The following is a 15,768-nucleotide window of genomic DNA, read 5'->3' as shown; positions in this document are numbered from 1 at the left end:
TGGCAGAGATGGCAGCGGAGGGAGCACCATAACCACAGGGAGCCAATTACCAGCCACCACCTGTGCTGTGCCGGCCGGACATCATTGCAAAACTACAACTCCCAGCATGCCCGGAAAGCCTTCGGCTTTCCGGGCATGCTGGGAGTTGTAGTTTTGCAACAGCTGGAGGCACACTTGATTGGATGCACTGCTCTATACATAATAAGGGAACAAAACCAGGAAGACAGTAAAGAATACAAACAGATAAACAAGCAGGGTCAGGCAAGCCAAGGTCAGAACCAGGAGGACTACAAGGTGCAGGACAACAGGAAAAGAATAGTCAGGTCAGCCATGCTGGGAGTTGTAGTTTTGCAATAGCTGGAGGCACCCTGGTTGGATACACTGCTCTATACTTGATAAAGGACCAGGAAGACAATAAGGAATACAAACAGACAAACAAGCAGGGTCAGGCAAGCCAAGGTCAGAACCAGGAGGACTACAAGGTACAGGACGACAGGCAAAAGAATAGTCAGGTCAGACATGCAGGGAGTTGTAGTTTTGCAACAGCTGGAGGCACGCTGGATGGGAAAGACTGGTGTACAGCGATACAAGCGACAAGTGTATCCAAATGAGCTCTGAGTCTTAGGTAAAGGATGAAAGGATTGTCCCCCTGTCAGCCCGGGGGTCACCCTGGAGCACTGAGGGGGGGGGGGGGGGGGGGAGGGGCTGAGGGCTCCAGAAGTAGAAGTAGGTTAAAAACCTCATCTGACATTATTCATTCAAAATAACTTGAGACCATTAATATTCAGGAAATATCTATTTACTTCAAAGGGACATTCAGTGCCGCTCATCTGATGGGGTCACAACCAAGAGCGGGGACATCACACAAACGCACGGAGCGGGAAAAGTTCTGCAACTATCTAACAGTTTTGTGTCAGAGGATAAAAACTGCACAGACTTCTGTATCCAATCTAGACAATGCTCTGTGAGCTAAACATCCTGGACTCCAGACTGATACATTGCACATAGCTCGTCCTGCTCTCAGATGAGAAGTATATACAATTGTACCCAGTCTAGACAATGCTCTGTGAGCTAAACAACCGGGTTTTCAGACTGATACATTGTATATAGCTAGTCCCGTCCTCAGCTGAGAAGTGATACAATTGTATCCAGTCTAGACAATGCTCTGTGAGCTAAACATCCTGGACTCCAGACTGATACATTGTACATAGCTAGTCCTGTTCTCAGCTGAGAAGTGATACAATTGTATCCAGTCTAGACAATGCTCTGTGAGCTAAACACCCTGGACTCCAGACTGATACATTGTACATAACTAGTCCTGCTCTCAGCTGAGAAGTGATACAATTGTATCCAGTCTAGACAAAAAGCAGTGCTGCAGAATCGAATCTGTGAACTTTATAAATAAAGAATGAATTATTATTATTATTATTATTATTATTATTATTATTATTATTATTATACCGTTCTCTGTAAGCTAAACATCCTGGACTCCAGACTGACCACTGGTCTATTGGAATCTGAAACACGTCTCATGTCTAATAAGAGATTTGGACGACCTCCCTCCATTCTTTCCACTAGGGCACCTCTATAATAAATGAGACCGCATTGCCTAAGAGAGTCTAAAGCTGAAGTCTCTAATTAACCTTGTGTCTAGCACACTTTGTCCCCTCTCCATGCTTCACACTTGTTCGGATTGGCTGTTTTGTAGTGTTGCTCGCGAATATTCGCAATTCGAATATTATTCGCGAATATCGCATATTCGCGAATTCGCGAATTTCGCGAATATAGCGCTATATATTCGTAATTACGAATATTCGTTTTTTTTTTTTTTTTCTTCACAGTACACATCACAGTGATCGCCCCTCTCTGCTTCCAGCTTGTGTGGTGTAAAGAAGGCTGTAATACTACTGTGTGAGATTGTCGTGCGAAAATTCGCATATGCTAATTTTCGCATATGCGAATTTTCGCATAAGCGAATTTTCGCATATGCTAATATTCACATATGTTAATATTCACATATGTTAATTTTCGCATACGCGAAATATTCGCATATGCGAAAATAAAACGAGAATATAACGAATATGCGAATATTCGCGAATATATGACGAATATTCGTCCATATATTCGCGAATATTCGCGAATTCGAATATGGCCTATGCCGCTCAACACTACTGTTTTGTACAGATCACATGCTCTACATCCAGACTCCTTATTGGGTTCTCAGCTTTGTCCAATCTTCCCTCCTGGTCTTAATTCTTGTTCAATCTTCCTTTTTGCTCTTAAAGGGGTACTCTGGTGGAAAACATTTTATTTATATATTTATTTATTTCTGTTTTTTTTTATTTAGTTTTTTATCAACTGGTGCCAGAAAGTTAAACAGATTTGTAAATCACTTTTATATAAAAATCTAAATCCTTCCATTACTTAGCTGATTTATCCTCCCCGGGAAGTTCTTTTCTTTTTTAATTTCCTTTCTGTCTGACCACAGTACCCCTTTAAGTCTTGTCTAATCTTTTCCCTGGTTTTTAGTCTTCCTGTCTTCTCATCTGGTCTTTATAGTCATGTCCAGTCTTATCCTGGGGTCTTTAGTCGTGTCCACTCTCCTTTTTAGTATTTTTGTCTTGTCAGGTGTTCTTGGTCTTGTATAGTCTTCTCACTTCGTATTTGGTCTTGCACAGTCTTCTGGGGCATGCTTGGAATTGTAGTTTTGCAACAGCTGGAGGCACCCTGGTAGGAAAAGACTGATCCGTAGACTGGCGAAGTTTTCTGCAACAGAAATACCGACTGCAATCTCCTAGGTTTGACATCAAAACGGCAATGGAGGAGATTTATCAAAATCTGTCCAGAGGAATAATGGTGCAGTTGCCCATAACAACCAATCAGATCGTTTCTTTCATATTTCAGAGGCCTTTTAAAAAAATGAAAGATGCGATCTGATTGGTTGTTATGGGCAACTCAGCAACTTTTTCTATGGACAGGTTTTGATAAATCTCCCCCAATGAATGATCTGTGACACCCCCTGAGGCCCCAGTAGTTGGGTTCAGTGTCTTCAGCTGGAATACCCCTTTAAAGGGGTAGTCCGCCCCTAGATGTCTTGACCCCTATCCAAAGGATAGGGGATAAGATGTCTGATCGTGGATGTCCCACCGATGGGGACCCCAGTCAACTCATCTGCGGCACGCCAGACATCCAGTGCACAGAACGAACTTCGCTCCGTGCCAGATGACTGGCGATGAGGAGGCTTATGACGTCACGGTCTTGTCCCGCTCGTGACGTCACGGTCATGCCCCCTCAATGCAAGTCACGAGCGGGGGCGTGACCATGATGTCACAAACTTCTGGCGCTGAGCCTAATGCTATAAACAAATACTGGGTGCAGCTGTAGGACCCCCGCGATCAGACATCTTATCCCCTATTCTTTGGATAGGGGTCAAGATGTCTAAGGGTGGAGTACCCCTTTAAAGTTATATGTACATAAGCCTGGACGAGCCCTTTAAGGTCTTTCGAAACCAGAGCAAACAAAGAGTTAAAAGTTCCCTCTACAATCCCTCCAAGTCTGAACGTTGATCTACTCTTAATGAACACAATGAATTTACAAGTCCTAATGGAGCGTCCATTCTATTACCCCAGCAGGATGGGCCCCGCACAATAATGGCGAATTAAATCCGCTATTTCCACCATAAGACATCAGGACTCATTTCGTGGTTACTTATAAATTAAACCTCCTAAACCAATTCACACAGCATTATAATGCAAATTGCCTTTACCTCTCCATCCTAATCCGAAAATAAAATGTGACTATGAAGTGACTGGTCGACGACTATCAGCAGAAACCAGTTTATTATAAGATCCACGTAAGCAGCGACTAATGGAAAGGTCTTAATGGGGGAGGGGCCTCTGTAGTCTATATGGATTCTGCTATATATATATATATATATATATATATATATATATATATACTGACAAAATGAATAACCTTATCAGATGAATCTTGTGTAAATGTAACGATGATATATGGAAGTGATAACGATATTAAAGCTAAAGGTTTGGAGGCTGCTGCCAATGGCAGGAAACATAATGGACAACGGGACGTCAACGTTCCTTCTGCTAAGTGCCTGGAAATGGTCTGGGCGGAGACAGTGGTGTGTAATAAAGAGACAAAGAGGTGTAATGAACAGACAAGAGAGTGTAATGAAGACACAGAGGTGTGTAGTGAAGACACAGAGGTGTGTAATGAAGAGAAGGGAGAGTGTAATGAAGACACAGGTGTGCAATGAAGACGCAGAGGTGTGTAGTGAAGAGAAGGGAGAGTGTAATGAAGACACAGAGGTGTGTAGTGAAGACACAGAGGTGTGTAATGAAGAGAAGGGAGAGTGTAATGAAGACACAGGTGTGCAATGAAGACGCAGAGGTGTGTAGTGAAGAGACGGGAGAGTGTAATGAAGAGAAAGGGCGTCTAAAGAAGGGCAGTAAAGTGTAATGAAGAGACAGGGTGTGTAATGAAGAGACAGGGTGTGTAATGAGAGACAAGGGAGTGTAATGAAGAGAAAGGGTGTGTAATGAAGAGGCAGGGATGTAATGAAGAGATGGGAGAGTGTAATGAAGAGAGAGGGGGTATAATGAAGAGACATAGGGTGTGTAATGAAGAGACAGAGCTGGGTTATGAAGAGACATTGGTGTGCAATGAAGAGACAGGAGTGTGTAATGTAGAGACAGGGGTGTGTAATGAAGAGACAGGGGTGTAATGAAGAGACAGGGGGTGTAATGAAGAGACAGGGGTGTAATGAAGAGACAGGGGGTGTAATGAAGAGACAGGGGTGTAATGAAGAGACAGGGGGTGTAATGAAGAGACAGGGGTGTAATAAAAGTGCCACCTGTCTGTTTGGTGGACAAGGAAACTATAGGAGCCGCTTGTGCTTGTTGGCAGATCCAATGATCCTTCCACTGGGATCTCTCTGAGTGTCCCAGAGCCTTTTCACCCTGTATCCCCTCCCGTAACCACTTCTCCCAACACTTCCTAACAACTTGGTCAGAACAGTCTAGTGGAAGCATTTCTTTGAAATGACTATCCTGCCTATTCAAAGATGTGCCCCCTCTCATAGTCTGCCCACTGGACAAAATGTCTTCCAGTCCACCACATGTCTAGTACTCACAGATCTCTTAACTAGAGGCACACTACCCAAAAGTATCCCCTGAGACCCTTTGATAGGGCAGCAAGGGAAGCTAGTATCTATCAGACCTCATCTGTAATCATTTACATATCTACCTGAGATACAACCATTATATTTGATGTGTACATGTAACCTGTTGATGTACTTCCAAGCAGAAACCACATCAGGTCAGCGCAAAATCGCATCACCCTTAAAAGTCCACATTGGAAATCCTAGGGTATCTGACATATTACATCAGTGTTTCCCAACCAGTGTGCCTCCAGCTGTTGCAAAACTACAACTCTCAGCATGTCTGACCTGACTATTCTTTTTCCTGTTGTCCTGTACCTTGTAGTCCTCCTGGTTCTGACCTTGGCTTGCCTGACCCTGCTTGTTTGTCTGTTTGTATTCCTTACTGTCTTCCTGGTTTTGTTCTCTGGCCCTTATCATATAAAGCAGTGTTCCATCCAGTGTGCCTCCAGCTGTTGCAAAACTACAACTCCCAGCATGCCCGGACAGCCTCTAGCTGTCCGGGCATGCTGGGAGTTGTAGTTTTGCAACAGCTGGAGGCACTCTAGTTAAGAAATATTGAGTTAAATAATTATTATTTTCTTTTGCCTGTTGTCCTGTACCTTGTAGTCCTCCTAGTTCTGACCTTGGCTTACCTGACCCTGCTTGTTTGTCTGTTTGTATTCCTTACTGTCTTTCTGGCTTTGTTCCCTTATCATGTATAGCAGTATTTCCTAACCAATGTGCCTCCAGCGTTTGCAAAACTACAACTCCCAGCATGCCCGGACAGAAAACGGCTGTCCGGGCATGCTGGGAGCTGTAGTTTTGCAACAGCTGGAGGCACCCTGTTGGGAAACACTGCCTTTCACCCAGGTTCCCCAAAGCCCTTGCAGACGATCATACTTCTGCATACGTTTCCTGTACATCGGGATCCCCCCATACATTCTCCCCTCTGTCCCTTCTTTCTTATTAACCGTCTGTAATTGCAGAATTTCATTCTAATCTCTTCCCGTAATTCAGTTAAACTTATAAAGCATGAAATTACCTTGTATCCGACTCCTGCATCCACTACACAATTAATTTTGCCTTCATTTTTATTTGTGCTTTATTAATGCCGCGATCACCGCTCCCTGTAATCTCCGCAAAGAGCGAGGAGGATCCCGACCGCTGCAAATAATGTGGGAGTACTACTGAATAATGGCCGCCCTCCCTCCTCCCTGCCCGTCTGCATCTAGCAGCAGCTGCAGTCACGTAATAATAGTATTCGGGGTTATAAGACTTTACGAAGGGATCCCCAGTTAGCAACAACATTATATATAATGTTATACCAGGGGCATAACTAGAATAGGGGGCTCAATAGCAATTCCATGACCATGACAATCTACTAGCTCCATGTGAAAGTTGACACCTTAAGGACGCAGCCCATTTGGGCCTTAAGGACGCAGACAATTTTATTTTTACGTTTTCGTTTTTTTTCCTCCTCGCCTTCAAAAAATCATAACTCTTTTATATTTTCCTCCACAGACTACTAAGAGGGCTTGTTTTTTGCGCGACCAGTTGTCCGTTGTAATGCCATCACTCACTTTACCATAAAATGCATGGCGTAACCAAAAAAATACTATTTGTGTGGGGAAATTAAAAAGAAAACCGCAATTTAGTAAATTTTGGAAGGTTTTGTTTTCACGCCGTACAATTTACGGTAAAAATGACATGTGTTCTTTATTCTTTGGGTCAATACAATTAAAATGATATCTATGATAACATACTTTTCTATTATTGTTGCGCTTAAAAAAAATTGCAACCTTTTTAAGCAAATTAGTACGTTTAAGATCCCCCCATTTTGAAGACCCATAACTTTTTTTGCTTATAGAAAATTTTTTATACATTTTTTATACATTTTTTTTTGGAATAAAATGTTATAAAAAGCAGCTATTTTGGACTTTTTCTTTTTTTTTATAAGTTCAGGCCGTTCACCGTACACTATCATTAACTATTTTACGCAGATATTTTACGCAGTTCAGATATTTACGCACGTGGTGATACCAAATATGTATATAAAAAAAATTTTATAACACTTTTTGGGGGTGAAATAGTGAAAATGGGACAATTTGCGTTTTTATTGGGGGAGGTGATTTTTCACATTTTTTTAACTTTTTTTTTTTTTTACTTTTATTTTTACACTTTAATAGTTCCCATAGGGGACTATTTATAGCAATCATTCGATTGCTAATCCTGTTCAGTGCTATGTATAGGACATAGCACTGATCAGTATTATCGGTCATCTTCTGCTCTGGTCTGCGGGAAGGCAGATCAGAGCAGAAGACTCCCGGAAGGCAGCGGAGGCAGGTGAGGGGACCTCCGTCTGCCATTCTGGATGATCGGATCGCCGCCGCAGCGCTGCGGGCGATCATCCATTTAAGTGACCACGATGCTGCAGATGCCGTGATCTGTATTGATCACGGCATCTGAGGGGTTAATGGCGGACATTCGCGGGATCGCAGGTGTCCGCCATTATCGGCGAGTCCCTGGCTGCGATCAACAGCCGAGACCTGCCGTGCATGATCCGAGCATCGCTCCGATGCCCGCGGTTATGCTTAGGACGTAAATGTACGTCCTGGTGAGTTAAGTACCTCCTCACCAGGACGTACTTTTACGTCCTGCGTCGTTAAGGGGTTAAAGGGGTATTCCATGAAAAAACTTTTTATTCATAGAGAGGACTGTACAGCTGTAACTGCATGAGCAAAATGTTGTCTCCGTGATCAAATAGATGAGTGCGGGGAGGGAAAAGAGAGGACTGTGCAGCTGTAACTGTATGACCACACAGTTCTATATGATCATAGAGATGTATGCAGGGAGGGCATAGAGAGAACAGTGCAGCTGTAACTGTATGACTACACAGTTCTCTCTATGATCATAGAGATGTGTGCAGGGAGGGGATAGAGAGGACTGTGCAGCTGTAACTGTAAGACTACACAGTTCTCTCTATGATCATAGAGATGAGTGCAGGGAGGGTATAGAGAGGACTGTGCAGCTGTAACTGTATGACCACACAGTTCTCTCTATGATCATAGAGATGTGTGCAGGGAGGGGATAGAGAGGACTGTGCAGCTGTAGCTGTATGACTACACAGTTCTATATGATCATAGAAATGTGTGCAGGGAGGGGGTAGAGAGGACTGTGCAGCTGTAACTGTATGACTACACAGTTCTATATGATCATAGAGATGAGTGCAGGGAGGGTATAGAGAGGACTGTGCAGCTGTAACTGTATGACCACACAGTTCTCTCTATGATCATAGAGATGAGTGCAGGGAGGGTATAGAGAGGACTGTGCAGCTGTAACTGTATGACCACACAGTTCTCTCTATGATCATAGAGATGAGTGCAGGGAGGGGATAGAGAGGACTGTGCAGCTGTAGCTGTATGACTACACAGTTCTATATGATCATAGAGATGTGTGCAGGGAGGAGATAGAGAGGACTGTGCAGCTGTAGCTGTATGACTACACAGTTCTATATGATCATAGAGATGTGTGCAGGGAGGGGGTAGAGAGGACTGTACAGCTGTAACTGTATGACTACACAGTTATATATGATCATAGAGATTAGTGCAGGGAGGGTATAGAGAGGACTGTGCAGCTGTAACTGTATGACCACACAGTTCTCTCTATGATCATAGAGATGTGTGCAGGGAGGGGATAGAGAGGACTGTGCAGCTGTAACTGTATGACCACACAGTTCTCTCTATGATTATAGAGATGTGTGCAGGGAGGGGATAGAGAGGACTGTGCAGCTGTAATGTATGACCACACAGTTCTCTCTATGATTATAGAGATGTGTGCAGGGAGGGGATAGAGAGGACTGTGCAGCTGTAATGTATGACCACACAGTTCTCTCTATGATTATAGAGATGTGTGCAGGGAGGGGATAGAGAGGACTGTGCAGCTGTAGCTGTATGACTACACGGTTATCTCTATGATCATAAAGATGAGTGCGGGGAGGGGGTAGAGAGGACAGTGCAACTATAATATATGACCACACAGTTGAGTAGGAGCAGTGGTGCAGTATTTTATTCACACACTGATCACAATACGTGAGGACACAGGACACCTCGATCAGCAAGTTCCTATGGATACAAAATCTTATAACCCCCCCTCCCCCTCTTCCCTTTTACACAGTAGATAACAATGATGATTTGTGAGTTAAAACTTTTTATGGGGCTTTACTGGGAATCACAATGTTCCCTTTTTGCAGTCGTACAGGAATAAAGTGAGCGCTCTTCTCTCCCCGGGATATTTTTGCAGCATATGTATTTTTGTAATTGATATTTTCCCACTCATTAGTTCTCTTTGTATACATTGGATGTGTTATGAATGCCTGCGCTCCTACACACTCTCATATCTAGTACATTATTTGCCGAGGCCTTTGTAATAGTCTCCCGCTGTTTCAGGAGACAGAAGTTGTTAACAATGTTTACATATATATTTTATTTTATTTTAGTTTTTTTTACTATTTTTGTGCTTTTACAAGTTATTGACTAATTAAAGGGAAACTCCATTCAAAATGTATGAACCCATCTCTAGGCGTCCTATTATTGAGGCACATTTAAGTGTATCAGTCATCTGGTGTTCTCCTCACTGTGGGGTTAGTTGCTTGTAAAATATAATCATTCTATTCGTTGTAATAAAAATCACAAGCACAATCACAATAACAAGCAGCACTGAAGTGTAAAGCATGGGGAGGGGAGGGCTGCCGCCCAAGAGTTTTCTGAGTTAGAAATGGGGATCAACAAGCCAATTCTTTGATGATCTTAGAGCAGTGGTCTTCAAACTGTGGCCCTCCAGATGTTGGAAAACTACAGCTCCCAGTGTTAATAAAGGTCATTTAACCCCTTCCCTAATAAAAGTTTGAATCACCCCCCTTTTCCCATAAAAAAAATAAAACAGTGTAAAAAAAAAAAAAAATAAACATATGTGGTATCGCCGCGTGCGTAAATGTCCGAACTATAAAAATATATCATTAATTAAACCGCACGGTCAATGACGTACACGCAAAAAAATTCAAAAGTAAAAAAAAGAGCATTTTTGGTCACTTTTTATGGCATTAAAAAATGAATAAAAAGTGATAAAAAAGTCCGATCAAAACAAAAGTCATACCGATAAAAACTTCAGATCACGGCGCAAAAAATGAGCCATCAAACCGCCCTGTACGTGGAAAAATAAAAAAGTTATAGGGGTCAGAAGATGACATTTTTAAACGTATACATTTTCCTGCATGTAGTTATGATTTTTTCCAGAAGTGCGACAAAATCAAACCTATATAAGTAGGGGATCATTTTAACCGTATGGACCTACAGAATAACGATAAGGCGTCAAATTTACCGAAATATGCACTGCGTAGAAACGGAAGCCCCCAAAAGTTACAAAATGGCTTTTTTTCTTCGATTTTGTCGCACAATGATTTTTTTTTTCTGTTTCGCCGTGCATTTTTGGGTAAAATGACTAATGTCACTGCAAAGTAGAATTGGCGACGCAAAAAATAAACCATAATATGGATTTTTAGGTGGAAAATTGAAAGGGTTATGATTTTTAAAAGGTAAGGAGGAAAAAACGAAAGTGCAAAAACTGAAAAACCTTGAGTCCTTAAGGGGTTAAGGACTCAGACCATTTTCTGTATACTAAAGAGAAATCCAAAAAAGAAATGCATTTCCTCTGATGTCATGACCACAGTGCTCTCTGCTGACCTCTGCTGTCCATTTTAGGAACTGTCCAGAGCAGCATATGTTTGCAATGGGGATGTTTTCCTGCTAAGGATAGTTCCTAAATTGGACAGCAGAGGTCAGCAGAGAGCAATGTGGTCATGACATCAGAGGAAATACATTTCTTTTTTGGATTTCTCTTTAGTATACAGCCCCTAAAAAGTACTGGAAGGATTAAGATTTTTTAATAGAAGTGATTTACAAATATGTTTAACTTTCTGGCACCAGTTGATTTAAAAAAAAAAAATATATATATATATATAAAGGTTTCCACGGGAGTACCCCTTTAAGGACGCAGCCAATTTTTATTTTTGCGTTTTTGTTTTTCCTCCTCGCCTTCTAAAATTCATAACTCGTTTATATTTCCATTTCCAGACACATATGAGGGCTTGTTTTTTGCGTGACCAGTTGTACTTTGTAATGACATCACTCATTTTACCCTAAAATGTATGGCAAACCCCCCCCCCAAAAAAAAAAAAATTTGTGTAAGGAAATTTAAACGAAAATCATAATTCAGCAAATTTGGGGGGTTTTGTTTTTGCGCTGTACACTTTATGGTAAAAAATACATGTTTTTATTCTCTGGATGAATACGATTAAAATGATACCCATGGTTACATACATTTCTATTATTGTACTGCTTTTAAAAAATCGCAAACTTTTTTAACAAAATCAGTATGTTTTAAATTGCCCTATTTTACCACCTCTAACTTTCTTATTTTTCCGTATTCAGGGATGTGTGGGGGCTCATTTTTTGCGCCATGATCTTTAGTTTATTTTGGTACCAGATTTGTGTATATGTGACTTTTTGATTGCTTTTTATAAAAAATGTTTGCAGTTTGATGTGACAAAAAAAACTGAAATTTTTTACGTTTACGTTTAACATTATATTTTTATAGTTCGGACATTTACACACGCAAAGATACACAATATGGTTATTATTTATTGTTTTTTTAATGCTTTTATGTATTAATATTGGGAAAAAGGGTGATTTAAAACTTTATTGGGGGAGATGATTTTTCAAATTTTTTTAAAACTTTTTTTAACCTTTTTTTTTTTACAATTATTTTACACTTTTTTAGTCCCCATAGGAGACTATTTACAGCAATCATTAGATTGCTAATACTGTTCAGTGTTATGCATAGGACATAGCACTGATCAGTATTATCGGTGATCTTCTGCTCTGGTCTGCTGGAAGACAGATCAGTGCAGAAGACCCCGGGTGACGGATGGAGGCAGGTGAGGGGACCTCCGTCCGCCATCTTGGATGATCTGATCCCCGCGGCAGTGCTCATATCACAGCCATACATCACTAGTCACTCCTATCACAGTTGCGCCATAAATGTATGGCGCTGTGCACTAAGAGGTGCTATGCAGCGCAGTACATTTACGGCACATGTCCTTAAAGGGGTGCTCCGCCCCTGGCATCTTATCCCCTATCCAAAGGTTAGGGGATAAGGTGTTGGATCGCTGCGGTCCCGAGTTCGCTCTGTGCGTAATGACGGGCGATACAGGGGACGGAGCAGCGTGACATCATGGCTCCACCCCTCATGACATCACGGCCCGTCCCCTTAATGCAAGTCTATGGCAGGGGGTGTGATGACCGCCACGCCCCCTGCCATAGACTTGTATTGACGGGGGCGGGCCGTGACGTCACGAGGGGTGGAACCGACTGTTGAGACCCAATTAGCTCCTAGCAGGCTATAACTACCCGTCCCCCTTACTACAATAATTAATTAAATAATAACTGACAGAACAACAATTCAACTTTTCCGTGGGTGGGGATCGGCCACAGCTTTATTTATAAAATTACTTATATAAATAACAATTTAACTGTAACAAAGACACCGATTGGCTTCTTGCCAACCCGAGAGGTGCTGCCACACCGTCCTGTGTGGAGGTCTACCCCGGGTTGACCCCGCTTTCACCGTCTTCTTACCGCCAAGCTGTGACTTACAATAAACAGACATACAAAAAGGGAGGGAGGGTGGGCAAAACTCCGGGTCCTGGGCAGATTGAGGGGGGAAGGGAGGCACCACAGCTATAAATACCCAGGGGAGGGCCTCTGAAAGCCCGGGAAACTATTAAACCCCTGATTGGTGCACTCCTTCCCCCCCACCCATGGGACATACCACTATAGTTACCAACAAGTTTTTACAGGCGGGGAGGGGGCTAAAAAACATTGCCTGTATATTTCTTAACCCCTTAATTGCTCACCAGTCAGGGGGCAAGCTAGTTATGCACAGCTTGCCCCTCCAGTGACATAACGATGCTCCGGCCCCTGTATTGCCCGTCATTACGTGCAGAGCGATCTCGCTCTGCGCAGTAATGATAGCGGGGTACTGCAGCAGCGATCCCCGGCATCCCCAGCAGCGGGACCCCGGCGATCTGACATCTTATCCCCTATTCTTTGGATAGGGGATAAGATGTCTAGGGGCGGAGTACCCCTTTAAGGGGTTAAAGAGGCACTCTGCTGCCCCAGCGTTCTGAATATTTTGTTCCGAACGCTTGAAGCGGGGTTGTGATGTCACGGACACACCCCTCATGACCTCACGCCTCGACCCCCTCAATACAAGTCCCCCTCCCATAGACTTGCATTAAGGGTTGTGGCGTGGTCGTGATGCGGTTCTAAACGAACTCTGGGTGCTGCACCTTTTATAGAGGATGAGATGTCTAGGGGCGGAGTACCCCTTTAACTATAGGAGGGCCACAGTAGTTGCAGTTGTAACAGTTATAATACAAAATCTCCCATGGAGTACCCAGGGTTAACTTAAATTTCAATTCCAATTCCCTTTAGGGAATAAAGCCCCTCCGGGACAAAGGCCCTAAACTAGGGTTACCCCTTCAAAATGTCACTTTCATTTCATTATTTTAAAATATCCCAATAATTTTTCTTGAGGTATTTTACTAGTTCATGATTGTCACTTCATTTATTTATTAGGGTTATAATTAATTCCCTTATAGTTGAACTAGTATGAGCATCCTATTTTCCCTTACGGGTTGCTGTGTTAAAATAATCCCATCCCTAGCATCCCCCCCGACGTTTTGCCGATAGAAACTGGCTTTATCAAGGTGCGGGATACTAAAGGTATTATTTTGTGGGGCACAAGTGCCAGACTATTACCTTGTGGGACACAGAGATGTCATTATTATCTTTTGGGGGCACAAAAGGGAGCAGCATCGCTTTGTGGGGGTTTTATATTGGTAATTTTTGGAGTGTTTTAGGTAGTGACAAATACTTTATGTGGGAACAACAAAATGGGGGTGGCAGAAGGATGGTAGAAGCCGATGTTACCATGGGGGGGGGGTCTGTGCTGGAAGTAGACTGCAGCACAGTAATCATTGATGGGTTCTATGAGTCCCACCAATCTGGTTAAAATGTATAGATAGTTTACTGTAGGGGCCCAAGCTGAACATTTGCACCAAGACCTATAAGCCTGTAGTGCCGCCCCTGCTTTCTATATCTCTAGTATAGGTTTATTCATGTGATTTTCCAGTTTAGATTTACTCAGTTAAACTTTTTCCAGACTTTCAGAATGATAATGTGATCCCCGATGTCCAGGGAGTTTATTCCATATATCCGGTGAGTTTATTTCTTATATCTGGGGATTTGTTCCTTATATCCGGTGAATTTGTTCCTTATATCCGGTGAGTTTATTCCTTATATCCGGTGAGTTTGTTCCTTATATCCGGTGGGTTTATTCCTTATATCCGGTGAGTTTGTTCTTTATATCCAGTGAGTTTGTTCCTTATATCCGGTGAGTTTATTTCTTATATCTGGGGGTTTGTTCCTTATATCTGGGGGTTTGTTCCTTATATCCGGTGAATTTGTTCCTTATATCCGGTGAGTTTATTCCTTATATCCGGTGAGTTTGTTCCTTCTATCCGGTGGGTTTATTCCTTATATCCGGTGAGTTTGTTCCTTATATCCAGTGAGTTTGTTCCTTATATCCAGTGAGTTTGTTCCTTATATCCGGTGAGTTTGTTCCTACTATCTGGTAAATTTGTTCCTTATATCCAGTTGGGTTTTTACATATCTTCATCTTTCACCACGAGTGCAGGAAACGTGTGGGCAACCCCAAAAGAACATAATGTCTCACACTGTACAATGTGTAACCACTTTATAGCTGCGCACAGTCAGGTGTTCTCCATCAAGTTTTGGCTAATAGACTTTTTGTGTAGAATTCCTCGCTTTTTCGTTTAGTAACGCTATCAATTAACGGCGCCTTAAGTGCTTTGCTCGCGGAGAGATAGAAAGCCGCCATCTCCGTATTTCTGGGCCAACCTGCCCGAAGCTTTCTTTCATGTCACAACGCAGTTTAGTGACTTAAAAGTTTTTTTTTTTAAGTGAAAAGCGAATGTGACCCATCACCTTGCTGGCGGATTTTCTCTGTCCCGCCTCGCTGCGCCATTCTGATGCTCCGTTCCTCTTTGCGTTTAGATTTCTGTTTTTGTGTTTACGGAGCACTGAATGTAAACAAGGTGAGTCTGATCGAGTTTTTGCTTTCACATGACTTTCAACCGCGACGCCTCGGGCATAAATATTTTTTTTTCTTTTTCGTTTTTTTTTTTACTTTTCTGCTTTTACAATAATAATCAGCTCTGCGGTTGCCGAGCAACTGGATAAAAGCATTTTCACAGCTTGACAAAACAATTTCTGTAATTTTTTCTTCTTCTCTTGACTGTCTCTCTGTGTTTCGCTGCCCTCCCGCAGAAATGTTACCGAGAGTTCAGCTGTTTACCCTGGGATGTGGCGGTTCACCGAAATAAAGCGTTCAGCCTGTAATTCACCAATGGACACTTCTGCATATCTGTAAATCCGACAACATAAAGCCACCAGCAACTAAGGAGACGT

The sequence above is a fragment of the Hyla sarda genome, chromosome 9, assembly GCF_029499605.1.
Source record: "Hyla sarda isolate aHylSar1 chromosome 9, aHylSar1.hap1, whole genome shotgun sequence".
NCBI classification, from domain to species: domain Eukaryota; kingdom Metazoa; phylum Chordata; class Amphibia; order Anura; family Hylidae; genus Hyla; species Hyla sarda.
The sequence above is the reverse complement of the archived record's forward strand: the minus strand, read 5'-3'. Positions refer to the sequence as shown.